The sequence below is a fragment of the Ochotona princeps genome, chromosome 2 (assembly GCF_030435755.1).
Source record: "Ochotona princeps isolate mOchPri1 chromosome 2, mOchPri1.hap1, whole genome shotgun sequence".
NCBI lineage: Eukaryota > Metazoa > Chordata > Mammalia > Lagomorpha > Ochotonidae > Ochotona > Ochotona princeps.
Genome location: NC_080833.1, coordinates 97064575 through 97092345, shown reverse-complemented (window position 1 = coordinate 97092345; position 27771 = coordinate 97064575). Strand labels below are relative to the sequence as shown.

The 27771-nt window shown below is 52.5% G+C and overlaps 1 protein-coding gene across 1 annotated transcript in view; it reads left to right on the top strand.

Moving 5' to 3' along the window:
• The window catches only part of SYT6 (synaptotagmin 6), a 54764-nt gene that overhangs the window by 14074 nt on the left and 12919 nt on the right, over window positions 1-27771 (top strand). The gene's annotated exons all lie outside the window — the stretch shown is intronic.

The following is a 27771-nucleotide window of genomic DNA, read 5'->3' as shown; positions in this document are numbered from 1 at the left end:
CAAGGGGCAGGAGCCAAGCACTCCTCTCACATGGCCAGAAGCAGAACTGGAAGTGAGTGAAGGACACTAATCACCACACACAGTGGAGCCCCATCCTTGTCTTAAGCCTGTATTCCCAATGCAGTCTGGGAGTTGAGGGAGCCAGCCTGAAAGGAAACCAGGCTAATGCATACACGGTGGGGGACAAGTGCTGGGCTGTTGATAGCCAGTTGAAGTTCCCTAAGGAATCAAGGTGCTGAGACTCAGGAAGCACAGTGTCAGCACAGGAAACTGGAGAGGGCTTGTCCAGAGTCCGCAGAGCTGAGGTGGACAGGATGCTGCCATCCACTGGGTTGAGGAGTTGTGCGGTGCAGCCTACAGGTGCAGTGGCTTGACTTCTTTCTAACCTGCGAGCTGGGACCCCAGCAAGGAGATTCCCACCGACCTCCTCTTGTGTCCTGAGTGCTAGCTGGCTGAGGGTCTCCCTCTATCTATTTTTTAAAGCTTTATTTGCAAGATAGGCAATAGAGAGAGGGAGAGATGGAAACTCTAAGGGAGGAAGAGAGAGAGAGAGAGAGAGAGAGAGATCTTGTATCCACTGCTTCATTCCCTAAATAGCTGCAATAGACAGGACTGGCAGGCAGTCTGGAGCCAAGAGCCTGGAACTCCATGTGGGTCTCCTACATGGGTGCAGGGACCTAACCATTTAGGCCATCTTCCCAAGGTGCATTCACAGGGAGCTAGATCAGAAGTAGAGTTGTCCAGGGACCCAAATCAGCTCTCCAACATGGGGAGCTGGCACTGCCAGCCATGGCTTAATGCACCGCCCCACAACACCAGCTCCTCTTTGGATATTTCTTGCACCATTGTCTCAGGGGAGGGATAACCCAAATCTGCTGGAAGGCCCTTGCTTTGGTTCACTCTGAGTGCAGCATGTCAGGAGGGAGGCTGGGACACAGCCCCACTGTTGTGGGTAGAGGGTACGTGCCCTGATTTGTTCAGGGACACAGCATGGCAGGTGCTATTTCTGCCTTAGGAAGAGTGCCTGGATTTTTCATCCACTGGTGCTGACTTTGCTGAGTGCAGTCTGGTGTCCCAGTGCCTGCCTCACCTTTTGCTTTCCTGAAATGTCACTGCCAAGAACAGCACGTGCAGCCGGCTGGCAACCAGACGGGGCAGGCTGGAATGGCAGCTGTGCACACGCCCTGGGCCCAGGAGCTGCACTCCATAAATCACCATGAAGCATGTATGTGGTGCAGTTCTTTCCTGCGCTCTCCCAAGGCGTGGTTGAGGTAAAGGGGTGTGTCAGTCAGGCAGTGAGATCAAAGCATAGGGGATCAGGAGAAGCACCATGAAAAAGTCTTCCCCATGGTTGCGGGGCCTGCATGCTGCCCTTCTCTGACTCCTAGAGTTTGTATGGGAGTTGGGGTCAGCCCCAGCAGGTGCATCTGCTCAGGCCACTGCTCCAGTGCTGCAGTCTAAAGCAGCGAAGTCTGGAGGTTCCTGCGGTTTACTTGCATCCACTGACCCTGGTGCTCCTAGGCAGGTGAAGGGGAGTCAGCACTGTGCAAGCGTGACTCTGTGTGCATCACAAGTCCCAGGCCACCAGGGACCCTTGCGTGCCTACTCTAGGCTGATCTGGAGCAAGGCCTGGGCAGTGCAGCTGCTAACACACACCAGGGACTAGAGGGCAAGACCAGGGCAAACCTGACTGCCAAGACACTTGGAAGCCTTCGGCTGTCCACAGCCTCAGAAAGGAAGTGGAGAAAGTTCATCGCATCCATTACAGCCCCAGGGCAGTGCTGCCACTGACCCGACCAGACCCTCCCTGCTGTCCATCTGGCTTTAGTCCCTCTCTCTCCACCCTTCTCCCCTCCTGCCTCTCCCCCAGTCTCATTATTTCTATATGAAGTTGGAGATTCATCATGATAATACAGCTGCCATCACCAAGGTTTGCTAACATCTCCGTAATCTTGCAGTTATTGCTACAGAGGCGCCAGACCCCAGTGCACACAACAATTCCTGTCACTGTTCCCACTCCTGCACTGCCGCAGTGGGAGCTGGAGGCCATAATTGGGGCCATAAATATGTGTTGGGCTTGGTGGTAGTGCTCATGGACTTAGCCAGTTTCCTGCCTCACCAGGGCCCTGCTAGGTCAGTGTGTGTGTGTGTGTGTGATATCGGGGGTGACACACTGTTCTGTATGCTTCCAGGAAACCTGCACTTGGGACCTGCAGGGAGGAAGGGCAGCCATTAGTAGCGCAATACCCCCTAGGCCTGGGATGAGCAGAGCTATAATGGCAAGAGCTCAGGCTGTGGTGCTGAGCCAACCTGATGCTGCATTCTAGCTTCTTCAGTTGCAGCATCAGGAAAATGGGGGTAGTAATGGCATACAGGGCATTGCAGCGTTCTGCAATGACACTTAAATGAAATGAAACAGACTGGCTACACAGCCCAGCTTTGCCCATCCCGCAGGTGTCTTCCTTGCTGGCTCAACCTTGAGCTGCTTTCATATCTCTCTGGGCTTGGCCTGGCTTCAATACAGGCTACCTGTTCTAACTTCTTGGTGAAACAGCATTGTTCCAATTTCCTTTCTTGTCTTAGCTGTGTCTTGTGTTCACTGTGTAACTTTGGGATAGCAATGTCTGGTTTCTGGGCTGTAGTTCACCAGTGTTACACCATTTGTAAAGTTCTAGGGTTCTCAACTTCGTAGTTTTCTGTCCTAGAGAGTTTCCTGACTCTTGGATGGCCCAGACCAGCCCAATGCCCGGGAGTATAGAGCCTGAGCCCCAGGGTGGTAGTTTAGCACTGTACAGAATTTCTGGAAATCCTGATGGCAGGGACAGCCAATCCTCTTTATGTCCTCGGGCTTGGCTTCCACAAGATCCTTGCCCCAGGGGAGGCCCCGGCACCACTGGGATGTCCTCCTGTCCCCATGAGGCCCTCTGCTCCTCCCACCCAGCACCTCACATGTCCCAGCTGACAGGGGATCTGCTGGTTGTTGTTTGTCACTCTTCTCCCAATGCCAAGAGCACAAACCCCTTGAACACATTGCATTCCTGGCCCCGCCCCCTCTGTGGGATGACAAAACCGGGCATCAAGGCTAAGAGACCTGTCCAGTGTTACCCTGCGAAAAAGAAGGAAGGCCAAGATCCCACCCCTCAGTCCAAGTGTGGCTGGAGGAGAGCGTGGCTACACGCCTTGAGACAGACAGTTGGGGCTGAATGCATATGGCTCACAAGGGACTCGGGAGACTGTTTTTGTTCTGGTTTCTCAGTGGGCTGGTTAGATCGTATCAGTCCTCTTAAAATTTGTCCATTTGGGGAGCCAGATTTTTTTTTTTTTTTAGATTTAGTTTACTTGAAAGTCAGAGTTACAGAGAGATCTTCCATTTATTGGTTCACTTCCCAAATGCCACAACAGCCCAAACTGGGCCAAACTGGAGCTGGAAACCAGTAGATTCTTCCAGGTCTCCCACATGAGTGTGGGGGCCCAAGGCCTTGAACCATTGCCTATTGGGTTCCCAGGCCTTTACCAGGAAACTGTATTGGAAGTGGAGCTGCCTGGACTAGAATCGACACCCACGTGGGATGTGGCACTGCAGGCAAAGGATTAGCCTGTATGGCATGGTGCCTGCCTTCAGGAGCCAGCTTTTGTGCTGACACTGGGACCCCTATTCCTCCTATGCACATTGGGTCTGACGTTGTTCCTTTTCTGCTTAGCAAGCATCCATTGGGTGCCAACTGTGTGCTAGCCAGTTACCTTACTGGGCACTTGCTGGGCAGTGGAAAGAATGGCAAAATAAGAGTCTCCAGCTCAGAGCACCCAGGCTACGGGAACTACAAAGGAGGTCCTGTGGCCCTCAGCCCCCAACACATCTGGGTAATAAGATGCTCCAGGAATAATTATGCAACTGCAGCAGAAGCAATGTGCAGAAGTGTTGAGGAGACAGGGAAGAAGCAAATCAGAGTCAGATGGGGTTGATTTGGAGCAATTTCTAGAAAAAGCATTAGCCTAGGCTTTGAGGACAACAAAAACTAGGGAGTGAAAAAACAGCAACAGAAAGGTAGGGGATGTGTTTGTTTTGCTTGGACTAAAAGATCTGGAGAGACCATCCCTTACCTAAGCTTGGGTTACTTTGCTTTGTGTGTCATAACTATTTGTAGTGTCATTACCATGGCCTATGCACCAGGCTGCGAATGCAATGACTTCCACACCAGTCCTGTCCTCAAGACCTCACAGACAAGAAGGCAGATCTTTTCTTCTGGAGGACAGGCAGCGCCTCACTGGCCCGTCATGTTGAGGCAAGATGGGCCTCCTAGAATGGAATTTCCTTCCTTGGCAGAGATTTCTGTTTCTTCTTGAACCCCAGTGAGGTTCAAGGGTGGTCACAAAAACCAAAGTTTCAGCTGACTGATCCACTGTGACTCATTACTTGTCCTGTGATACAACCTCCTAAAGGCTCATTGACCATCCATGCAAGGTGCCCACTGCAGGGGCCCAGGTCCATTCTGAGCAAGCGGTGGGTAGGAACATCACAGGGAAGCAGAATGAGCCGTCATGCACCCAACACATCCTCAATGAGCCTCGAAGAAGACAGCTGGGACCCAGATAGCTGGGGGTGGAAAAATGTAGTCCTTGTTGTCAGGGACCTTCCAGCTGAGCAGAGGAATCAGAGCAAGTAAAAATGCAGTCAAAGCAGTGGCTATGTAGGATGTTCATTGAAGCTGGCAGAGTGGGTGAGTGTGGTGGTGGGTCAGATGGTATAAGGAGGATTGGGAAGGAAAACTGAGCTTTGGGAGCCCCACCACCAGGGAGAAAAAAGAAGCCGGGCAGCCGATCACGAGCACCAGGTGAGAGGAGATCCAAGCAAAAGAGAACCAAGGGAGATAAAGCAGGAAGAGTTGGCACAGCAATGATCTGTCGGAACATCTTCTGGTTGCCATGCCCCATCTTAGGCACTGGGATGCAGGGGTAAACAAAGTCTCTGTCTTTGTGGGGCAGGGTGCTTGGAGACCTCCTGTGGAGAGGGTGCCACTTGAGCAGACCTAAAAGAGGGCAAGGGGGAGAGCTAGGCCTGGAAAAGAGGTCCAGGCTGAGGGAAAGACAAGTTCAAAGGTAGGAGAGCACCTGCGTTGTTCAAGGAGGTGAAGCTGGGGGAAGGGGTGTGAGGCTGAGGCAGAAATGGAGCTGGGAGAGAGGAGAGTAAATGTTACCACAAGAGACGGATGGAGCAGGAGAGGTGATTCAGGGTCTACAACCGCTCACAAGAATCATTGGAGCCTGAAGGTTGGGATTTGGCTGGGCTGCCAGGTCAGAGACAGACATTGGTTGGTTGGGAGGCTCTTGCCTTAAAAATACAATAACAGGGGCTTGAACAAGGGTGGTGGTAGGAAAGAGAGATGTAGCTAATTGATGGATGTAGTAGAAAGTAGAATCAGCAGTATTTGCTGACAGACAGATTGAGTGTGGGGTCTAGGCTAGAGAAAAAGAAACATCAAGATTTTCAACTTGAACAATTCATATCGTTGGAGGATCTTGGCTTGAATGACTTGTGCAGTTGGGGGATCTTGGGGAAAGAACCCATTTGGGGAGGAAGCACAGGAGCTTGTATTGGGATTTGTGATAACAAGACAGCTTTTGGAAATGCAAGTGGTTAGATTGTTGGATATGGAGTCTAGGATTCAGGAGAGAGGCCTGGCTTAAGGAACTCAGTGTGTGGAGATGTCAGCATGTAAATGGTCCTCAAAGTCACCAGCTTTTGTGGGGGCAGCAGGTTAAGTCACTGCCTGGAATAACTACATCTCATGCCATGATGCTGTTGGAATCCCAGTTACTCCACACAACTGATCCATCTCCTTGCTACTGCAACAGGAAAGCAGTGGGTGATGGCCCAAGTCCTTGGATTCCAGCCACCCATGTGGGAGACCTGGCTGGAGATCCTGGCTTCTGGCATCAGTTTGGCCAACCCCTGGCTGTTGAGGGCATTTGGGAGAGTGAACCAGCAGTTCAAAGATTCACTCACTTGATTGCTCACTCTCTGTCATTCTGCTTTTCAAATAACAAGAGTTTGTGAAAAACCACCAGAATGGTTGAGCTCTCAATAGGAATGAGTTTAGACAGAGCTAAGATTGAGCTTTAGGACACTCACAAGCTTGATGTGGAATCGCAAAGAACAGTCGGGGGCGGGGGGACTGAAAACCAGCACCCAGGGAAATGGGGGAAAATCTGGGAGATTGCAGTGCCTGGGGAAAGCTGAAAGAGAGAGGGGAGGATTGACTCTTTGGCCGCTGTGAGCCAGAAGGCAATATGCAGTCGGGAGAACTGACTGCTCCACTCAGCGTGAAGGAGGCACTCATGCGTCTTGACAAGAGTCATTTTGGTGGAGCCTGACTGGGGAAGATCATGTGTCAGAGGACCCGGGCATGGCTTGCGTTATTTTTAAGAAGCTTTCTGGAGGGGATAGGCTCTGAAGTGACATATAAAGGCTGGCCTTGCTGGGTGTCCAGCAGGCTGGTTCCATGCATGGGCTGTCTCCTGGGGCGGCTGCAGTGTGGGAGTGGAATAGGCAGAGATGCCATGCAGAGCCACTCAGGCTGAGACAGCCCACTCCATCCACCAGAGATCTGGGGCAAGACCCCAGCACTGCTAGTGTTCTGCCATGAATTCCTGAGTGTCTGGACACTCTCCCATGCAGGACAGAGCCAGGCTTGAAGCAAGGAGGAAGAGCTTTCCAAGGGAGGCTTGCAGGGTAGACTAGGGAGGTTCAGCAGCCCCAGGAGGTGTGAAGAGAGCCAGACTGACTGGGAGGCCTGCCCAGAGCCACAAATACTGCTCCCTGAGGCCCGACCTTGCAGCTGGAGCACATTGTATAATGCATGAAGATGGGCAGCCCTTCCCTGCTCTTCGAGCAGCCCACGTGAGCCGGGCTATGGCTCGCTTAGCTGCCTGGTCCCTACCGACTTCAGCCAGAGGCTAGGACTTCAAGACAACCTTGTTTTCCTTGCTGCTTAGAGAGAACTGCCTCACAGTCACAGTGTCCTAACTGATGCTCCCTTAGCCACACTCCCAAGAGCTGGTCCCCCTTGCCGTCCCTATCCTCTGTGTCCCCTCTGTTCCTCTTACACCCCTCCCTCAGGCTGCAGGGTGGAAATACCCTCTGCCCAGTGTATTTTTTCACCCCCAGCAATGCCCAGAGCATCTGGATGGGACTGTCTGCTTGCTCTTCTCACTGGAGTATAGGGGAAGGACCTGGTCAGGTGGTGAGTTTGACAGTTCTTCCAACCCGCATTGCTTCACCTACACCCACCCTCCCACCCATACCTTCTCACTGGGGCCAGTCAGGCCCAGTGGTTGTTCTTGGGGCCATGGGGTTAAAAGTTTCCCATGTGGTGCTTGAAAACAAAGCTAATCTGTCTAGACAAGGCCCTGACCTGGCCTGAAGCAGAGTTGCTCAATAATTGCTCTGCTGGCCGCAGGTGTTTTTATTGAAGTCGTTTTGAACTTAGTCTTGCATGATAGGTCCTGTTCCTGCAGCATCAGAGGAAGTGGCCTTATGAAGCTGCCGGGGGCTGCACACAGTGGAGACAGCATCTTCTCTCTCCCCGGGTAAACTTCCAACATCCAGGCAGCCCACCACCCTCCTGGGCTAGCTGCTGCAGAGCCCAGCTCCTCCCCTGGCAGCCAGACCCAAACCTTGCCACTTGCTCTAGCCTGGAGCTGGTAGAGCATGATGACCCTGATTATCCCCCAATCCAACATACTCCCCTACCCCCATTTGTATGCTGTGCCTCTCAATGTTCAAATAGCCCATCTTTCCCTTACAACGGAATGAATGGAAAATCGTTAGGCAACAAGCTCATGCACCAACAGGGTTTCTCCAACAAGGGTGTGCTTTCTGGGCTTGCCCCAGCTTGCTACGAAGAGTGTATGTGCTTGTCAATCACTTCTATCACCTGGGAACATGCAGTGACATTTCCTCCTAGAGACAGATTATTTGATCAAGGTGGAACAGGAGCCAGGCAGCCCCTCTGGACACTGTTGTGGAGGTTCTAACTCTGGCATCTTTTCAGGAGGAAGGGACTGCACTGAGCTCCCTAGATCAGGAGTAATTCAGGGAGACATGTCACCCTCTTGGGGGAGCTGGGATAGTCCCTGCAGGGTTGTGGATTTTCTTGCAGACTGTAGTGTTAAAACTCGAAGTTCCCATGGATTTGGGGGACAGCCAAACTGCCAACAGCCCCAGAGATGATCTAGCCAAACCTCTACCTACCACTCAGGAGCAAATGATGACCCTAGAAGTCCCACAGCTTGACCAGAGTGGCTCAGGGACTTGATGCCAATCTGGGCCCTGGGCCCTGGGCCCCCTGTCAATACCCTTCCCACTGCCTTCCTTGTCTCTGTGTTTTCAGAGGGAATTCCCATGCTCTATGTTCTTGCTATGTTTATTCTTTTTACTGCCACCTCTCCTCCTTCCTCCCCAGTCCTCTGCCCATTCACTATCTTCATTCTGTGCCCATGAGCCTCTCCAACCTACAGGCAGAGGCAGCGAGAGCACCTGGAGCTCAAGACATGATGCGTTAAAGACCACAAAGTTAGTCTCTCTCTTGCAAGGAGATCTGCTAAAACTGGAAGCAGGCAAACCCATAAGCAACATCAACAGGGAAACCCGAAGGGGATGAAGACCGTTCATCTCAGTGCCTGCCCACTGAGCCCACTGACTGCCTCCCCCACCCAACTTACATAAATATGCCGAGCTTGGAGGAGGAAGAAGAGTCAGCTCCACAGTCTAGATAGGTCTTGTCCAGCAGCATATTTTTATGGCAATTGCATGTCAGCAGCAATAGAGAAAAATGTGGTGTCTCTGACAGCCAGGCTTCCCCTCTGTCCCAGTGTCCCTCAGGAACCTGTGTCCATCTGGCCCTCATTCATCCTCATCAGCTGTCCTCTGCTGCCACATTTTCCTGTCATGTCTGAATTGGCGCTTACCTATTCACTGTGCATGAATATTTCATGTCTTTCTTTCTGGGTGAAGTCCCTGACGCCTTGAGGGTCTGTTCTCCCTAGGGCATCATTGAAGCCTGACATGGAGAGCTCCTTGTGGAATCCACTTGGCCTTGGAGGAGGAAATTAGAGTAGAGAGACTAGCTCCTGAGATGGGAGTGCTGGGGCGAGATGTCCAAGTCCCAATGGCCTGAGAGACACCAGGTGATTGCTGGGGAAGACGTCCTTGTCTGTCATTCTAGACTTCTCCGGGCTGAGGTTCTAGGCTTTCCACGGCTTGACATTCTCCCATTCCTGGCTCTGGGATTGCTTTCTCAAAGATCAGGGAGGGAGCAGAAGTAAGGTTAGGAAAGGGTAAGAGAATAAGACTCAGACACCTGCTGGTAAACTCTTGCTGCCTGGAGCAGGGGCAGGGTAGGGGGAAAGGAGGGAGGCTTGCCCTCAGGCTGCTCGGCTCCCAGGGTGTGGCACTCTGAGCTCCTTAGCCAGGTCCTGCCATGATCCCCAGTGAGGCAGCCTGCTTGAGGTCCCAAGGTCTGTGAGCAGCCAGAGCACCGACGTGGGCCAGGCAGCACTGTGGTGCATGCTCCAGACTCCTCTCCATCTGACTGTGGACAGAAGGGGGAACTCACAGCTCTCCCCAGATCCCTGCCTCTTCCTTCCTGAGGTGGGGAGATCCTGGGCAAGGCCCTTCCAAAAGTACTGGGGAAAGGAAAATTAAAAGCCTAAGTTTGGGTGCAAAAAAGAATTTGAATGTCATTTATAATTTTTTTTCATAATACTCATTTTCGGTGCACTTTTTAAAGACATGGTATATGTCCCTGGTCCACTTTGTCTGCAGTTTTCTGCCTCCTCTTACAAGGTCAACCTCCAATGGTGCTTGCTTTGTGGATGCAGTCTCACACTCCAGCTCCACTACCCAGAGCCACACCCAGTGAGCAGCAACAGTGGAGGGAAGATCTGTTGTGAAACTCAGCCTTATCCTCCCTGGGGTGCAGCCGACTGCAGTGGCCACCTGAGCCTAGGACTCTTTCCAGAGTCCTCCTGGCTTCTTTCCACCTTCCCCAATTGTGCTGCCTCACAACTAGATTAACACCCAAGGCTTCTCTTTCTATCCCTTTCACCCCCAGGCCAATTTAATTCTTTCCAGCCCCAAAGCAGGCTCAGCTTCAGCCTCTTCCCGGCACATCCAAAAACCAGCAAGGATTTCAGAGAAATCACTGTTTGCCTTCTCCAGGCACAGCAGGGACAGTGGGATGGTGTTGGCCTGGATTCATCCTCAGGGAAAAGCCACTGTGGTTTCCATTTATTTTCTCTGGCCACAGCCATTGGCATTGTGGGGGGGCCAGAACAGTGGATGCCAGTAGCAGGGAGGAGCTCTTCTCCAGAGAGTGTGGCATGTGGCGTGAGCCTGGCCTTCCTTCTGGACACTCCCTGCTCTGCCCGTCAGTCAGCTCAGGACAGTATGAGATCAAGAGGGAGGTTGCAGAGGGGAGAATTGCATGATGTCTCCGCTGCAAAGGTGACAAGGAACAGATAGACCAATCCCCTCCCCAGCAATGGGTGGAGAGTTCCCAAGGATGGGCTGTGAAGGGGTCCCAGACTTTGGTGGCTGTATCCCTGTGGCTACAGACTCTGAAGGTGTTGACATTGGTTTTGTGTGTAGCTGTGTCCTGTGGCCACCTTGAGAAGGTACACAGCTTATTGCCATCAGTGGCCCATTGTGGGGATGCTGTGGGAGTCAGGAGTGGTCTCGGCGTCCACCCTTGGATCAGAACCTGAAAAGAGGGTACAGGGGCAGTGCCTGACAGGACAGCTAGAATCAAAGAGAAAACTCTGAAGGAAAAAAGGGGCACCTCAGGGATAAGGACGACGGCTGCAGTGGTCCACCATCCACTCCTGAGTCCTTTCTGCAACCCCTTCTGCCAGGCCTCCAGGAAAACCCTATGTGGTAAATCAAGAAGCCAGCTCTGTTGATGAGGACAGGGGCAAAGCTGAACAGCCTTCCTTGGGGGGCAGGGGCGGGTGCTGGGTGAGCTCCCTGCCTCTCCAAGCCAGGACTGACTTATCCCTCTAGTGACACACTGCACTGTGGACTCGTAACAATCCAACTCGCAGGGACAGGAAAGCCACTCTGGTAGCGTGTCAGCTATGGTATGTGACACAGCTCCCAACTTAATGGGATAGGGCTGGCTTTAGGACTCCAGGCAGCTGCGTGACAACACTTCCCTCAGTCCTCAGTCAAACCATCTCCTGCTGAGTCGCTAGGGAAGGGCCCTGTGACAGCCACCCTGTGGAGAGCCCTGCCCACAATCCGTGGGTCTGAGAGTTGGCTGGGAAGGTAACTGGCAGGAACAGGTGTACAGAGCTGGGAAGGGCTGAGTGAGCACCTGCAGGTGCATGGGGCCTCAGGCGGGTTCTGGACCTGGGCTGCCAGCCCTGGGCAGGCTTTTAAGGGGGGGAAATAATGAGAACCAAGTTCTCCTGTTGTTTCTGGACCTTTTGGGCAAACTTAGGGGAGAGGAAAGAAGCTGGGAAAGAAATGGGTAGTGGAAGCCTTTGTAATTCTAAGTCTCTAAATCAGGCTGATTGATGCTTTTTTTTTTTTTTTTAAGTAAATTCCATCTGGGACACCCAGCTCTTTGGGAGTGTTCCCTAAGGAAGCATATTCCCTCCGCCTGATTTGGAGAGTTTCACCAGAGAAACACGGACCCAGCTCCTTTGTTCTCCCGTGTTACGGGAAAGGAGACACCCTCAGCATCCCTACCACCCACTGGAGCAGCTGTGCACACACACACACACACACACACACATATACATGTGTGCATGTACCAGCAGCCAGGGCTTTCTCCCATCCAATCTCACTTGACTGTTTTTCAGTTACCCTGCCCACCCCAGATGCCCCAATGAGGAGATCCTTCAGGATTCTAGTAAGAAAATGCTTTAGGAAGAAGAGGGTTTGCCAGACACCTTGTGTCCCGAGGACTAAGTAGCCACCTCTGACCCCTACTCCAGCTTGTGTCTCTCACAAGTTGGGAAGGATAAAGGCTGCCTCTGGGTTTTATCCAAGGGAAACCTGAGGTACCAATGAGGAGGCCCTACAACCGGCTCTTGCAGGGGCTGTGAGTTCCAGCGCAGGTGGTGCCAGCCTCAAGAAGCCTTGGGGAAATAGATTTGGAATGAGAGTCTGCTGTGTGGCCTCAGGCCGGTCACAGGCCCTTCTTGGACATCTCCACCAGGAAAATCCCTGGGCTGTGCTTGGGTCGTAGGACAGTGGCAAGGACATCAGCTTAGCTTCTTGCCACAACCGATTGCTCCTGAATCTGACAAAAGCATGCCCAAATGTTTATAAAGAACTTTTCCAATAAAGAACTTTCTCAGGGCAGGAAGCAATGCATATGCCCAGTTTATGGATGAGGGCAGCTGAGGAAATTTCCTGGAGTGACAATTTTAGCTGGTTATTGCTGTGTTTTATCGTTCCATGGCTCCAGGTAAAGTGTCCCGTCCTTGTTGTAGAGACTTTGAAAGATACACAAAGCTGTGAAAGAAGACATACAATGCACTAGAAGGTTCTAGAAAGAGGAGTGTGGAGAGCAGAGGGAGAGAGAATGTGAGGTGTGCTGGGCCAAAGCACCCAGTGGGGTGGTGAGGACGGGCCTGCAGCTGTGGTGGCGCCAGGGCCAGCCCCTCGCCATGGACCTCTGTCATCAGTAACTCCCCGAGTTCCTTGAGATGGAAGGAGAAGGAACAGCTGCTGCACCTCTCTTCCCAGACTTTGGGAGCCAGACCACCTCAAGGCTTCCTCCCCGCAGCCCCAAAGCATCGCGCCGCTGTTCAGCCAGTCAGCTCCACAGTGGGCGGAGCAGAGGGACAGTTTCAGGTTAGCCCCGCCTCCAGGCGTTAGGTGGCAGCGGGAGGTCTGGCAGGGACCAGTCCCCTCTAACAGGGTAGCGTCGACAGTCCCTCAGTGCCTGCCGATTTTGAGGGGGAGTACACCACTTCCCGTGATGCAAGGCTGGTCCCTCCCCACCAAGGCCCAGGTCCAGGCACTCCTGGTACAGGGACTGCATCTTGTTATTAACAAGAACAGCATTCACAACCCTCACCTTCTCTACAGCACAAATGATTGCTGTACTGTGTAACCCCAGGGCAAGCTTTTCTGGGAGGAATTACCCTAATTCTGCCAATAGAGAAATTTAAGCAGAGAAGGACCCAGTGAGTGGTCTAAGGCTGCACAGCAGGAGATCAAAGCCTTGGTGCATTTCATTTGTCGCCTTGCATGCTCCCAAAAGGATGGAATTAGCCCACAAGATACTTGGTAAGCTTTAAAATAAGTTTGAGTCATAATACAAAAGTGGCAAGTGATAGAGAACTATTGGTGTCCTACACGCCCTGCAGTCCCAATGCCACACTTGGCAATCAGGCCACAAAACCCAGTGTCCAGATGCTCAGTAAAACAGCAAAGCTACTCCTGGGACCTCAGACAGGAGAGAATTTTCTGCCAGGGGCCAGATGGAGAAGCCGTCACCTAAGGAGTCACATTACAGGTTCTTTGAATTCCAAAAACTTGCTTTGATGCCTTCGAGTGTATTTTTCCATCCATTACAAGAGGGTAATCATTAAAACTTGGCTCACGAATTTGTTGTGATGCATCAAGGAGATTCTTTTTTATTTGAAAGAGACAGATTAAAAAAAAGAAAGAAAGAAAAAGAAAGAGATAAATCTTTCACCTGTTAGCTTACTGCCCAAATAGTCATAACAGCCAGGGGTAGACCAAGTTGAAGCCAGAAGCCAAGAACTCCATCCTGCTCTCCCACGTGGAAAGCAGGAGCCCAAGGACCTGGCCTGTCTTTGGTTTTCTCAGACACATTAACAAGCAGCTGAATTGGGAATGAAGCAGCCAGGACTTGAAGCAGTGCTCTGATATGGGCCGCTGGAGTAGCAGGTGGCGTCAAGCCCTGGGGGACTTTTTGAAAATGAGTAACTGGGAGAACATCGGTGAAGCGCTGTCACACACCACTCTGCTCCAGACACATCTGCAGAGACCAACACCTGGGGTGGCACATGTAGCAATTCTCAGTGACTCTGGCTGTGAATCAGGCTGCAGTGCCAGGGGGCTTGGCAGCATGGCCCCAGGGTCTGTCTGGCGGGCTTCGAGCGCCATCTCCTTTCTTTTGAGCTGAGTGGGCTGTCCAATTCCATACACCTCTGCTTGTCTCCTCATCTGAGTCACAGGGGGATGACTGATTCCCATTTCCTAACGTGGAGCATTTCCCAGTGGCCAGCACACAGCAGGTGTTCTGGGAATACTGCTGTGTTAGAGGCAGGCAGCCCTTTCCCTTGAATCCTCACTGCCTTGCATGGGTCTTGTTGATTTGTGCACTCTGAGCCCTGGCCTTGTAGCTAGTAGGTACACACACACACGCATGGGAGACAGGCTTGGGAAGTCAGAGAAAGGGACTCTGGCATAGTCAGAGTACTGGAAAACTCCATCTGGCATCAACAGGGCTACACAGCCCCCCAAAGCCTATTTTCTCATCTGTAAACTGGAAAAGGTCTTTTCCACTGGTCACCAGAGGGTTCTTTCCTTGGGATGCTGCTGACTGCAGAAGGGACTCTGTCGGGACCAGTTCTCCCACCTGCCAGGTGCTGACCACCCCTCCCTGCAGAGCCAGGGCCAGTGGGTGTGGTGGCAGGAGTCACAGGCAGCAGAAACCACCACAGGGCAGAGTCTTCGGGCCTCCCACGCACTGCTGGGAGCCTGGGTCTGTTTGAGAACCTGTCTACCTCCTTGAGGCAGAGCTGCCTTGGCTGCTACAGCCAGCGAGATGGCTCTGTCTGGTGTGAGAGGAGAGGCAGATGGGGGCGGAGGAGGGAGGAAGAGGTGAGAGGAAATGTTGGCTGCTGTGTGGGAGGGCAGGAAATGCTGGGCAGGACTTGGAGCCAGCACCAGTGCCTGGGGGTAGCCAGGAGGCTGCGGGAGTCCAGGACACCTGCCACCTACCTGGGTCATGGGCGAGTGGCCTGCTTCTACTGTCAGGCCAGCTACTCCTGAGCTGGGAGCCAGTGTCAGTGCAAAGACACATCATCTTTAGGACAGGGAAGGAAAGATCTAGAAATCTCTGCCACGGAGCTCAGGCATGCTCCCATCCCAGCTCCAGGGCCAGAGCTCTGAGGATGCCGCCCCACTTCTCACCACTCTCCTGCTCTGTGCTGGTGCCTGGGAGGGAGGAGCTAGCCACCACCAGGGTCACCTGCTCACCAGCAGGAGTCATAAGCGAGCTAGGGCTGCGGATGACAGAGCTAATGTGGGATTCTGTCACTGTGGCTTGGGATGAGGAGAGAAGGAGAGGACGCCACTTCCCAAGAGTTCTACACTTCTGGGGCATTTTTGGGGTTCTAGAGCCAGGCTGCATCCTCTCTTGTCCTCTCCCATGCACCCTCACTTCTTCTCTGGGAGGAGTGCGTGGTGGGAACGCACATGGGGATAAGTGAGGCTGCCCAGGAGGATGGAGCTGGAAACCTGAGGTGTGAAGGTATGCTCCACACTGAGCCGTGAACCCTGCAGGAACACCCTCATCTGGTCCCAGGTTGCCAGTGGAGGCCCGGTGACTTCTCCACACCATTCTGCTGGCCTGCAGGACCAGGCTCTGAACCAGGCCTCTCGGCAGCTCACTTTGCTGCTTCCTCCAAGCTCATGCTGTGTGGAGAACTCCTGAACTGGAGCGTGGGGACCCGGAGAGGGCTTCAGGATGTCCTCTCCGACCCTGTTTGTTGAAGATGTGGCAGGCAGCGACATCCAGGGCCAGGATGGAAGACAGAGGCAGCCTGCAAGGGAGGGAATCCTGAAGCTGGAACTGTAGCTTCTGAAATGCAAGCTAGAAACATCCTCAAGTCCACCTTGCCAGAAACATCCTCAAGTCCACCATCCCTGGGGATGATGCCAGGGCAGCTGTCCCTTCCTCCTCTTCTCACTCACTCAGACACCCGCAGGGCACACCTGGGCCAGCACCTGTGGTGGGCATGGAGCCTCCGCCTACCCCAAGGCAAGATAGCAAGAGAATGAGGGGTTTGCAAACAAATGTGGCTTGGGTTCTCTTTAGATGCTGCCCAGTCAGGGATCTAGGGTTCCACAGGGAGCTGCCTCAAGCCTGTATCAGAGTGGGTCCAGGAGGTCGGCAGCTTTTAATGTTTTTTTTAGAAAAGAATTCATGGGCCCGGCGGCGTGGCCTAGCGGCTAAAGTCCTCGCCTTGAAAGCCCCGGGATCCCATATGGGCGCCGGTTCCTATCCTGGCAGCTCCACTTCCCATCCAGCTCCCTGCTTGTGGCCTGGGAAAGCAGTCGAGGACGGCCCAATGCATTGGGACACTGCACCTGCGTGGGAGACCTGGAAGATGTTCCTGGTTCCCGGCTTCGGATCGGCGCGCATCGGCCCGTTGCGGCTCACTTGGGGAGTGAATCATTGGACGGAAGATCATCCTCTCTGTCTCTCCTCCTCTCTGTATATCTGACTGTAATAAAATGAATAAATCTTTAAAAAAAAAAAAAAGAAAAGAATTCATGATATGGTTCCATAGGCTCAGGGATTCCCCCTTCTACCCACCACCATTTCCCCTACCACTGCTTTCCCACATATTATTACAGTAGTATAGCCCTTGAACCACAGTCACAAGTCCAACATTCTTTTTCGTAGGGTATCATGGCATTGTAGGTGTAGACAATGTTAGGTAGTCTAGTATCCTATTGTCAAAATACATGTAACAGTTTTATTGGGAGTGCTTTTACTTGGGAATAGAGATGCATACTGCAATGTATCTAAACTTCTCAGTATGAAAGTCTCCATTATACTGTTCATCTATGAGAATATATGTGTATACCTGTTTACCTATATTATTTCTTTAACTTGTGTTTTGCATGAAGGTTGCTTTATATCAGAGAGAACGTACGATCTTTGTTCTTTGGGGCTTGGCTTATTTTTTTTTTAAAGATTTATTCATTTTTATTGGAAAGCCGGATATACAGAGAGGAGGAGAGACAGAGAGGATGATCTTCCGTCCAATGATTCACTCCCCAAGTGAGCCGCAACGACCGGTGCTGCGCCGATCCGAAGCTGGGAACCTGGAAGCTCTTCCAGGTCTCCCATGCGGGTGCAGAGTCCCAAAGCTTTGGGCCGTCCTCCACTGCTTTCCCAGGCCACAAGCAGGGAGCTGGATGGGAAGTGGAGCTGCCAGGATAGGAACCGGCGCCCATATGGGATCCCGGGGCGTTCAAGGCGAGGACTTTAGCCACTATGCCACGCCGCCAGCAGGGGCTTGGCTTATTTCAGTGAACACAATGGTCTCTAGTTGTACATTCTGTTGCAAATGGTGTTGTTTTTCATGGCTGACCAGGCAACTGTCACAGTCACACATCTGGGAAGCAGTCAGAGGGGACAGATGTTCATTGACATATGCAAATTATACGCACCTGTGCATACTATGCGATCTACTTTCTCCTAACTATAACTTAGGGTGTCCTCCCTCCCCCTCCTCTAGAAACTTCTATTCTGCTCTCTCCTTCCATGAGACCAACTTTTGAAGATGTTGCACGTGAGTGAAATCACACAGGATGTTGCTTTCTGTGAAGAAGAGGATTCAAACAAGCCCCTAGGCCTGCCTGTACTAATTCCCTCTCAGAGCAAACTCACTTATGGTCGGATGACCATCCAAGACCCCAGCCCAGCCTCCCAGCTAAGACTCAGAACAGAGTTCTTTTTCTCGATGCTTAGCTGTGAATCTATCTGAAGGCCAAAAAAAAAAAAAAAAACCTGAAACATTTAGAAGGTGAAAGAAACCAAGTTCTTTGGTTTTGGAAGGGGAGGAGATGGTATAAACTGGGGCAGTCTTTAAAGTTGCTGTGTGTCAGTTATGATGGAACGATGGGTGGGGATTGGTGGATGGTGGGGCAGTGAAGGGCAGATGAGGTACATAGTGTCCCATGAGGCATCAGTGAGACGTCATGGAGAACTTGTGGAGTCCCAGAATGCAAAGCACCAGGAACTGGGAGTGAATGTTTTAAAGTGAATGTCCATTGCTCCATGCAGCCCCACATGGAGGCTGGGACTGCGAGATGGACCAATTAATTCCTCATGCCTCTCACAGCCCTCATGGCAGAAGGACATTGTCCTGCTTGGATCTCACACCAGGTGACCCAAGTTTGAGATATGATGCCATCTGCAATCCCAGGAAGCCCATGGGGACTGCAGACCACGTCCTCATGCACCCTCAAGACTTAAAGAAGCAAGGAAATGCAAGTGAAGAAGGATCAGCGAATAGCTCATTTGCCCGGTGCTTCTACATGTATGGGTCGGAGGGAAGGGCCTCTTGGTTCAGTTTCTATACTGATCGTAAAAAGAGGCTTATTATCTCCAAGTTCCAGGGATCCAGAAGTCTCAGGGCATGACACCTGCATCTGCTCTGCCTCTGGTGAGGGTCTTCCTGCTGTGTCATAAGAGGAGGGAGGGACTGATTGGCAGGCCAGAGGATGCAAGCCAAGTCAGGCCAACACCATCCCGGAGACCCCAGCCTCATGAGCCCCTTTAATCCTGATGGCCTCCCACACCCCATTAACACATGACTTCCAGGACTGAGTGTCCAGCACAGTGCACTCAGCAGGGGACATATTCAAAAACCAAAGCAGGTGCCTCCCAAGTTCTGGTTGGAGAGACATGTGCAGCGGGCATGGGGTCCTGCCAAGGAGCTGCTGCCACATGACTGTGGCCCGGGGGCTCTGGCCACTGCTGCTCCAACTTCCTCCCTCCCATCTCAATCTGCCATGCTGCACAGCACTTAGGAAGATTGTGAATGACATAGCATCAAGAAGTGACAGGCTAAGGTCAGGGCCATAGGAACTGGGTGAACAGGAGGCAGATCTTGCAGTCTGAAATGCCAGGTGTCACCACCTATCTGTCTCCTTTCCAAAGGGGACAGACAGGGGCAGGCAGAGGAGCAGGCAATACTCCAAGTTCCGGAAACTCCTCTCCAGTGCTTTCCAATAGCAGAACAGCAAGGAATTTCACCTCTGAAAACTTCAGAGGACTTTAGCACTGCTGAGCCTCAGTAACCGGCAGTGGCAGGTGGCAGCCTGGGCGGGGTGGGGAGGAACAGTGGTTCTTCCAGAGAGAGCTGAGTAGAGAGATGAGGAAGAGCCTGTTCTTCCCAGTCAACACACTAGAGTTCGAGCCAAACTCAGCACCAGGAAGCCACAAGCAAATGATGTTGCATTGACGAATTTCAGTGTAATTTAGTGATCATCATGAATTCTCCTGCAGAATATCAGGTGAACATAATAAATCTAGTATGTATTAAGTTCCCAGCATGTGGTCTACACAACTCAGAGATGCTCCCTAATAGCTAGCCCCCTTGTCCTCTCTTGACTTTGATCACCAAAATAAGTAGGTTAAAAGAAGGGGAGCAAACTTCAAAATCCTGGCCAGGGGGCAAATGCTGTCAGTCCTTCTGCCTCCAGAAATTCGAAGTCATGTCTGTTCCTGAGGCTTCTCCAGAGCTCAGGAAAACACAGGTGTTAGACTGTGCCTGCTGCTGAGGGTGCAGTCCAGGATGTGGCATTACTGATGATTTTCAAGTGCTGGTGATGCTGCCCATCAGGGCACACACTTGGACAGCTATGGTAAGAAGCAACCTTTGCAGACCAGTGTCCAGCGTCTGTTAAAACACTTGAGAGCTGTTTTCCTAAGCCTGCTAAACTCAAGGGAAGCCAAAGCCCTTGTCAAAATGTAGCCATCCAGTAGAAAGGAAAAGGGCAAAAAAAAAAAAAAGTGAGTAAATCAGTATGAGGACCAGGACCAGTTTAGCATGTGCCTAGCTCCATCCATCCAGGACCTCATCTGTGTCCAGCAGAGACTCTGTTATGGTCCTGCCTTTTGTGTGACAGCTGTGCTATCACATGACTATGGGCACATTAGGACATGATGCACTTCACTGAGAATCTGATGATGCATGACCCCGGGCAGGTGTAGAGTCTCCTCGTTGGGCTTAATACTATAAACCCAGGCTAGCTAAGACTACCCCAAGGGGCTCATCAATAATTCAGATCCAGATCCCATCTGCAAAGGTTGCGAGTCAGTGCATCCTGGGGACAGCTCAGGAATCAAGTCCCCCACCTCGTCAACTGACTAATGCAAGTGCTTTCTGAGTGATCCCCTAAGTCATTGCACAGTGACTCAGAAGCCCAAGCGGACCAAAGCTGAAGTTCAGCAAGAGCCCACTCCATCACCAGCTCTTTCTACCACCCCCTTAACCATAAAGCTGAGCTGTGGATGAATTCAACAGAGGTTTTATCAGTGTGGATTATATACCAGATGCTGTGCATCCTCTGAGGATACAGTGGTGATGTGAAATACGGAGTCAGGACCAGGGCAAGGCAAGCAAGGCAGATAAGGGGCTAAATTGAAGCAGATGCACACTGTTGGGGTACAGAAAGGAGCCAGAACTTGTCAGGGGCTGGAAGAGAACCTGTGAGGCTACAGCCTGGTGAAGGAGACATGGCCTGGGGTGACTCTGAAGCTAACCCCAGGGCAGATGTTTGGACAGAGGATAAGTTACTGCCTTGGATGCTCACATCACATGTCAGAATCCCTGAGTTCCAGCTCTAGCTCTGCTTACTGTGTTTTGTTTTTTGTTTTCTCTATGAGCTAGCTCCAACTCTATAGGACCCAACTCTGTAGACCCTGTAGCTCTTCAAATCACTTTGCTGTTTATTCCTCATATGAAGGAAAGCCATGGAAGGGCTTTGGTTTTGCGCATGCCTGTAAGCCTCTGGGCAGTCATAGATTTTTGTGTTGTGGTTGTACATTGAAGTCATGGTGGACAGGTGGGTCAGGGCTCTTGGAGTTACACAGGAGGAGGTCAGTAGGATAGGCACCCTGAGCCAGGAGCTGGGTGGTGGCACTGAAAGCACCCAGGCCCGAGGAGGGGTTACTGAGCAGTGGGAGAGAGACCAGGGAAAGAGAGAAGTCCAGGAGGAAAAGAAGGTATTCAGATGTGGGAAGCTGGATGGAAGCTCCTCCCAGAGCAGCCCCCGCAAGAGACCACTCCACAGAGACCAGGGTACCGCTCCCCAACCGCTGTACTGACAGCCTTTGCAAACAGGGCCTAGTAAGGGGCAGGGGCTGTGAAGCAGCTGTTGCTTTTTGCTTGGGAGACTGCAGCTGTGTGTCAGCCACACAGTGGGGGATAGCCAGCCACAAAAACCCAAGACAGATGCTTACTGTCCAGGAACTTCATCAGCTTGCAGTCCACTCTGCCTACCTCCTTGATCCCGCCCCCAGACCATCGGAAGGACCAGCCCAGAGCAAAGGGCATCTCCTGCAGTCTTTGTTGCATACCAGGTGATTTTAGAGATTTGGGCTTTGGGAGATATCCATGCTGGGGACTATGGCACTGGGGATTGTGTCTCCAAATGCTGGTGGCCCAAGTCCAATGCTGCTACCTCTTGTAGAAATCTCCCAGCCTTGTCCCTGTCCATGCCCTGGTAGCCCCTCTCCCTCTCCACTCATCTAAGTCATCAAGAAAAGGGCTGCACCACCCCCACCCCTGGTGTAATTCTGACTCCTGGCTTCCGCCCCACAGTGATGCTGTGCCTCAGGCATTCTAGGGCTCTTTGCCAGAGCAGGTTCTGGAAGAGGAGGCTCAGAAGAGGCTTATTCAGTGAGAACCTGCTCCCCTGAAGATGTCTGGATACAATGGTGGTTGACACAGGCAGCTTCAACCATCTCTCCGCTGTCCCCCGCTTCCTCCCAACACTCTTGCTGTGTCCTAGCTGCCCCATTCCCAGTGCTGCTCAGTATGGTATCCACATCGCTGGCTGAAGCAGGGAATGTGTTGAGTTCGTTGAAGGTGCTTTCGTTCTGTTGATCATTTATTCATAATTCTGCCAGGCCCTTGAGGCAGAAAAGCACTTGAGAGAAAAAGAAGGCATGGAACACAGAACAAACAGAACCTGCCCCAGCATCTGGCAGGAAGCCCTGGGCCAGCTGCACCACAGCCACAGTGACCTTCCTGTTTCCCACCACTGCCATCCACAGTGTTCCTGCCTGGGCCTGGGGACCCCCAGGCCAAGGAGGAGCAGAGAACCAACACAAGGGTAACCCAGGCCTGGGGCTCCCAACAGGAGGAGTGTCCAGCTCCTGGAAACCCAGTTCCAGGCATAGCTTCTGTCTCCTCACCCAGGGGGACACCATGCCTTACCTCAGCATCAAGGTATTTGCCACATATGTTCCTGGGCCTTTAAGACCACAGGGTTGTAAGACCACACCCCTAAGTCACATCAGGTGATCCTAGAAGGCAACAGAACAATTGGGTTGGAAAGACACATGTGGTCAGTCAGAGGTGTGGAAAGGCTGCTTCAGGCAGCAGGAAGAACAGGGTATAGGCAAGCAGGTGATACAAATCTCAGCTTGGGGAGAGGAGTCCCAGGGCAGGCAGCATACAGTGGCAGTTGAAGCTGAGCTCTCAAGCCTGAGTCACCTCTAAGTTCTGGAATTCTGTGGCTGTACATCCCTGAGCCTGTTACACAATCTCTCTTTAGTGTCCCCAAGTGAAGAGTAGGACAATAATAATGGCCATGCCTTGAGACCTAGCTCTTAGCCTTGATAAGTCCTGATGGCAGAATGGGTAGGCTGAATGATGGTAATAGCTGTTATGATTTATGGTTGGAGCAGAGGGGCACCTAGGACAGAATGGTGCAAGGTGAGGCTGGGAAAACAAACGAACAACAAGGAAAAAGGCCAGGGCTGGCCAGGAGGAGGCCAAATTCCCCTGGATGCTGTGGGTAAGTTGTGTTCAGGCTGACCCTTGGAGGCCAGGGGCTGGAGGTAAGAGCTCTGGATGTCTCTGTGCCGCTTTGCATCTGTTGGACCTGCTTGGGCCTTTGGAGAATACTTCACTTGGAGAATGGGTTGTCCACCTACAAAGTAAGTGTGCAATGGGGTCTACCTGAGAACCCCAAGAACTGTGACTAGTCAGGGGCTGGGGTGAAGGGGGCCCCCAGGTCAGGGGAGAGATGGTGCAGGCCAGAATTAAGGTAACATGCAGGAACCAGAGGGCCTTGGAGATGGGGGACACTTAGAAGGAGGACTTCATGGTTTGGTGGTGAGCAGATGTGGGGCTGCAGCAGGGCAAGGAATCCAAGGCTGTTCTCACTCCCCCTTGGGGCTCTGCTAGTCTCATGACTGCAGCTCTGCTCGTCTCCTGGTGCAAAGCCCAAGGGTGCACTGAGTTTCCCTTGACCTCCTCTTATCCCCACCCCACTGCATTCCTCACTGTGCCCAGGGACACAGCCCCACACCCCTTGCACTTGGGGACCCTCTGCTGGATGTTCCTCTTCCATTCCCAGTTGCTGTCTTTTCAGCACCCCTTGCCCCACTCCGTACCCTCTGTGATGTCACTGTGCCCTCACTGCCCTCCTGCACTCACTTGCTTTGTCTGTTTTCATCTCTTCCCCTGGAACACAGGTATCTTGGGGTTTGGAACTTGACCCCTCTAGATGTATAGCTAGTTGACAGGTGTGTAGGAATGGATGACAACAACTGGAAATGGTCTCTGATTCGGGGGTCTGGATGGAAAGCGATCACACAAGCTGAGAAGGACATAGAGAAGGATGGGCAAGTATAGACACAGAGACCCATCTCCTGCAAATGACGGAGTATAGGTGACCAGGAGGCCAGACAGGGCCCTGTTCCTGTTCCTGACTCATCTCGCTGTTCTCTGCTCCCATCTTGTGCCTGCCATGCTGCAGCTCAGCCACAGGGAGCCTCTCATGCCCACCTCCAGCCACACCCCTCCTTGTCTGTGCACCGCTGGCTCCTCCCCCTGGAATGCTTGTTTTTCTCTGCTGACAAACTCCCCTCACCACCCTTTCTAGATGCCTTGCCTTGGGGACAGCTATGCTGACAGCCCTGGTGGAGTTTATTGTCCCCCTCCTCAGGTCTGCACACTTGTTCATGTCTCTGTTACACCACTGATGACACCAAACCTTATAACTTAGGTGTCTTCCTGTCCCCTGCTCCTACCCAGGACTGTGAGCTCCTAACAAACACAGTAATAACCCTGACAGCACCCAGCACTGAGTGTCCAGCCTTTTGCACGAAGTGCCTGCTTTAACTTTGTAGCAACCTTAACCTGTGCATTCTGCTCCAGGCTTAGTGTTGCAGGTTAAGACACCAGGGTGATGACAGTGATGCCTGTCCCCAAATTCATGTTCTCAAGCATTTTTCATCAGCCAATACTTCCTGAGCGTTTATATGTGTGTGTGTGATCAGTGAAACCAGGCCCATCCCTGCCCTCGAAGGGCCTATAGTCTGGCAAAGAGCACAGGCATGCATCCTATGATCTCCAAGTCAGCACAGACAATGCAGTGGCAGCGTGCATCAGTAAAAGGAGCCATGCACTGCCATGGGGGATGCCACAGGGCAGTTGGCATGGCTCCAAGCCTCCATCCTGCTCCTCACCTTCCATACGGCAATACTCAGCCTCAGGCACAAGCACAGGGAGGCTTGCTGGCTGTTTCTTGACCTACTAGAGCCAAATTGGCTTCCACGCTGTCTGCGCTCCAGGATAACAGACCTTCCTGCCCAGTGCTTCTGAGATCTGCTTTACGTTCTCCTGGGGCTTTCCTCAAAGTGTAGCGGATGGATCTCTGCTGATGGTGAGAGATTCGGACCAGCACTTAAATGATGAAGAGGTGAGGTGGGCTCTCTAAGAGCTGGGGAAGCATTGTGCTGGCTTTGCCCAGCCTGCATCCCTGAGTGCGATCACTGGCACTGCTCACTGCCTGTTTGGGAGGGAGCGTGTCTAATCCTGGAAAAGAGCAGAGCATGAAGCAGGGGGAGGGTGAAGAAGACGGGCGTGCAGGAACAACTTCGCTTGCACCATAAAGTTGCTAGGTTCCTGAAGGTGGGCCATAGACACCAATTATGCATCTTCAGACCCTCTCCATCGAGTAGCAGTTGAAGTTAGATCTGCCAGTGTGAGTTCTCCATTCTCATGACTGACAGGGCCTCCAAGGATCCAGTACTCTCCCTTGTTTTTGCAGAGCCACCAAATGACCTGCTCAAGGTCTCATGGCTAATGAGGGACCATGGTCTACAGACTTGTGAGTCACTGCTCTTCTCAGCAGCCCACAGGGATATGAGTAACTCCATGCCTTAGGGTGACGTGAGTACTTCTAGGAGAGAACAGCGCTTTAAGGATGTGTTGCAAATGGGCTGCAGTGAGGGTGGGCCTGGGAGAGCAATGCCAAGGGATGGGTGGGCCTTCCAGACCTCACAGGCACTGTGGGCAGAGTACTAGAATGGGCAGTGACAGGTGAATATGTTGTCGCTTGAAGGACAGATCTTTCTAGGAGCCAATGTCCTGGTTTGCCCCTGCTCCCCCAGCAGAAGATGCATCTACTCCAAGCACCTGCCAGAACATCCAGGCAGCTGCTGCTGAGCTCAAGGTCCGCCTGTCCACCTTCAAATGCTAGATGAGGAGTCAAGAGGGTCAAGCTGGACAACAGTGACCTCTGGCTTGCTGGGGAACTCATTACCTGGCAGGGACCCCAAGGCAACCTCTCTTGACAGCAGGTAGAGAAGAAAGCAATAATATATGAGCTCTACTCCAGCCCTGGTCACCGCCGGTTTTATTAAAGTCCAACGTCTCCGCCACCTGCAGTGAAGATGAAAGGGTCCTGCGGTGCACAGGCTGCAGGGCTGAGACCTCTCGGGATGCAGAGGAAGAACTCAGCAAGCACAGCCACAGGCTGAGCTGGAGCCAGCTCCCAGGCAACGAGGGTGGCTCCTGGGAGATGCCAACTCTGTGTTCCACGTCTCTATTGACTCCAAATTAACTTATTTATTTCCCTTTATCCAATAAGTCAGTCCTCTGCTGCCTGCATGCATGTTCAGAGGAGTCAGCCACCGAGCCAGGACCTGCCAACTTTCTGGCAGGCTCTGCTGCTCCCATGCCTGGAACCGGGCTAGCTGCCTTGACCCCTGTTTCCTCACTGCCTGTAAGTCACAGGGGAATCTTGGGCCACTCCTTTCTCTATCTGGACTGCTCTATGAAGAGGATGGAGGTTATGGCTGCAGACTGAACACCCCCTTGCCTCTCCTCTCCCCCCTCATCCCCCAACTGCCTTAGTTCTTTAAGAAAGGGCAGCCCAGAAAACACAGACTTTCTTTCATGGAGTGGCTACTCTGAAACCCAAGTCAGTGCCAGGCAAGCACCAGGCCCACTGGGCCTCTTGTGCCAAGATATTGGGGCAGGGTTTCTTGGTGACCCCTGCCAGCTCCTCTGGGGAGGGAAGCCCTGCAGAATGTGGGCCGAGTGATGGACATTCACTTTGGGATGGATGCTGGGCCAGAGGTCCTGGGGAGAACAACCCTGGGTCCTGCAGAAGTTTGGTATTCTCCAAGTGAAGGAAAAGAAAGGGAGGAATCTTGGTAAATGGGGCTGAAATTCTTAGCAGTCTTGGGGAGCAGAGGATACACAGAAACCCATTGAGAGTCCCCAGTGCAAGCTGAGAGAAGTCTCAATTCCAGGGAGCGTCAAGGGGACCAAAACAGGGAGGAGGGTGATGGCCTGCTGTGTCACCCACTGTTGGTGCTGCCTTGGGCAGGCACTGGCCCTCAGGCGTGGTCGCTTGCTCCTGTGCGCAGCGAGGCTATGAGAGCCCCTCCCTCATGCACTTGCTGAGGTAATTTAGCAAAGGACGGAGCAGAGGACCCTGTGCCTGGTCTGCTTGCTGGCTCTAGTTCTGGGCTTATTTAGCCTTGAACAAGTTTACATAACTGCTGCAGGAGCAAGCCTTAAGGGGCTAAGGGAAGTCAGGGGTCAGGGGTTCTCCTTGTACCTCGGGAAAGGGGACATTGGTCCACGTGGACACTAATCTGGGAGTCACTGCCCTCCGATAAGGCTGAGGCACAAGGCAGATTCTGTCTCCCTCCTTTAGATGGGTGGGGCTGGGGAGCTGGGAGATGCGTAAGATGAGGATGCTGGTCCCTTCTTTCAACTGGCTGCACCCCACTAGGCTACACTGTCTGTGAAAGGGGTGCAGTCTGTAGCTTGGCCCCAAACTATGGGCCTCTGGCTGGCACTCAGGAAGTGTAAGAGCAAAAATGAACGGCCAGTTGAACCAAGTGGCACCCAAGGTTGGAGAGGAGCCAGGGCTGCCCGAAGATGCCCATGGACAAGCTGGCAGGTGAGCATGGTGGAGGCCATGAACATTCTCCAAAAACTGAGGAGTGCCCTTGGCTGGGCAGGGTCTTTCTGTGAAGCCAAGAGGATGGTGGCCACAGTCCCTACTGCACAGAGATAGCAAGGGCCTCCAAAGTGGACATGCTCCATGTTGCTGGTTTTAGCAAGCTCTGTAGGGGCCGCAGGGTCCTGTGTGCTCAAGGGGATGGTTCCAGTCAGACTGCATTCTGCGGAGCCCCGAGATTCACCTTGTGTTAGGGCTGGATTTGACTGGGATGAGGTGGGAGACAGGGAGGTGCAATGGGTGGGCTCAGCGCCACCTGAAGCAGAACATTGGGACTGAATGCTCTGGAAGGCAGTGGGGAGGACTAGATTGAAGGAATGTTTGCAGTAGCCCCCTCTTTCTCTCTGAGAAGTCATCACCTCGGGGAGGCCTTCCCTATCTGAAAATCCAGCTGCAGTAGCTTCCCTCATGTTTGATGTGCCCCTTCTCTGCTTCCTTTCTTTTTGATGCTTTGGACTATACTATGCGTCAATTCACCTCTCTCATCC